The sequence below is a fragment of the Agrilus planipennis genome, unplaced genomic scaffold, assembly GCF_000699045.2.
Source record: "Agrilus planipennis isolate EAB-ADULT unplaced genomic scaffold, Apla_2.0 scaffold333, whole genome shotgun sequence".
Classification (NCBI taxonomy): Eukaryota; Metazoa; Arthropoda; class Insecta; order Coleoptera; family Buprestidae; genus Agrilus; species Agrilus planipennis.
This window is the reverse complement of record NW_020439207.1, coordinates 154779-156942: the sequence shown is the minus strand read 5'-3', so window position 1 is coordinate 156942 and position 2164 is coordinate 154779. Positions and strand designations below refer to the sequence as shown.

Sequence of the window (2164 nt, the reverse complement as noted above, 5' to 3'; positions counted from 1 at the left end):
TTTAACGCTTGTTTTCGACTCGCACTACTATTCATGATTGAACAAAACTTTTGGCAGGTACTGTATGAAAAAGTATGTTTAATGAACAATAGTCGAGAGTGTAATGAGCTTTTTTCTCCCTACCTACGATTTTGCCAGCGCGCATCCAAGACATTGGAAGGGGCACATCGCTAGAGAAAGTAAACGAAGTATACTATTAGCATTAAGTAATTAAGATGACAATGCGCGGCTTGTACCGCCTGCACATTCAAGTTTAGGTCTTACAATGTAAAAAAAAACTTAAAATAGAACAGAATGTATGTAATGTAAGGTCCAATAATGCTGAAATATAAGGCAAACGCGATTTAGAACAACTGCAGTTTTGATTGAACCAAGTTTTAGGATATATGTAGTAATCATTTGTATTTACTGTAGTAAATGAACTCTGCCGAAGAAAATTTGTCGATCATTCGAATAAGTTTTTTAAAAAGTTGCTTTCTTTTCTTGTTCTTTGATCCAAATGTGTAGTATACAGTTTTACAAAAGTTCAAAATATCATCAGTACTTTAAGTTACATTAAAGGTTTACCGCTATAAATATTAAAAAGTAAAGTGAGTAAATTGAATAATTCGCCTAAATGTGGTACAAAATACAGAATAATAAAAAAAGAACATAAAATTGATGTGTGTTCTGATGGTGACACTGCTCTAATAAAAGTTTGTTGCAGGTATGCTTATTGTTTGGCAATTCAGGTTTTCCTACTTTTCTTAAAATTACTTCATTTCTATTTCAGCAATCTCCACTTCTTATTTTCAGTTACTTTTTCGACACAATCTCTATTCTTGTAGTACTGTTTAATAAATCAGTTTGCAATTTCCGTGAAAAGTCGCTGGCGACACGATTTTTCCCTCAAAAGCAGGCACAACACATTCACCTACCTTTGTTGTATGGAAGCTTCTTGTTTCGCCTTTACAATTTTATTATTTTCCGTGTGAAAAAAAATCAAATCATACTTTGAAGACATAAAGTTAATCAGTAGATTATCACATACATACAATTATGTTTGAAATTTTGTATATTGTGGATTTCGGTAACAGTAAATATTTAACATTATAGAACACAGTTGACTGAACTTTTTAGGGAGATTATTACAGTTATAACTCCTGTTTATATTAAAATACTATGACCAATCTGAAGGACTATTTTCATTTTTAATCTGATGAAAAATAAAGAACAACAATGCTCCTAATGGTNATAATTTCATCTCAACTAGCCTTTTTTTATTTTATCGGAATATTCTGTCCCAGAATGCCGATCCCCTAATCGAAAATTTCGCTCCTGTTAATGACCACTCATATTTATGTTGTGCATCCTACATATGGCTCTTTTACATTTCATGCAGAAGTTAGTCGTCATTTTTCTAGCTTTAGACGGACACAAGGCACACGTTTTTCTTGAATTTGATTCTTGCATAATTGACGATTCAGGAATAGTTTCAATACCTAAGATACCCTCTATGAGTTCTTTGATATCTCGCCGGAATGTTGGAGTATTTATTCTTTCTCTCAGATGAGGTTCCATAAGAGCATTAGCCATTTCCAAAACAAAGTCGCGCCTCGATTTACTTATTTTTTTATTTCTGCAATTGTTGGTAACATAAATGACGTATGAGTTTATAATTACAATATCAAATATATTATAAAACAAGCATAATGGCCGTCTACGGGTCCTTCTGTTCTCTTGCTGCTGTGCGCTCTCATCGTCATCTTCAGCCTCCTCCAATAACTTACAAATTTCATCATCTCTAACAGCTTGAGACATCTAAGACAATATATATGCAAATATAATAACAGAATATGACATAATTAATTCAAAATCTATCTAAAAAGTGATGAAAACGAGTACACTTACCTTTACTTAAAACTCACGTAAACACTAAACTTTCGTAAATTTTACGACACACTTTGGCTGTTGCAAATTTTGATGCAAATAGTAACGCATTTGGAAAATTTTTAACGGAGTTATAGCAGTTTAAACATTTAATTGTTTAAAAAAACAAAGAAATATTTTTTTCTCTGAAAAGATAGTTTAACCGATTACGATAAGTTACGAATCGATTAAATTATCAATTTTAAATTTTTAATAATTATTTTGAATTTTTTAAAAATTTCCGCGAATTTTGAGG

General features: G+C 31.5%; 1 long non-coding RNA gene across 1 annotated transcript in view; it reads right to left on the bottom strand.

Moving 5' to 3' along the window:
• The window catches only part of LOC112905537, a 154180-nt gene that overhangs the window by 23009 nt on the left and 129007 nt on the right, over positions 1–2164 (bottom strand). The gene's annotated exons all lie outside the window — the stretch shown is intronic.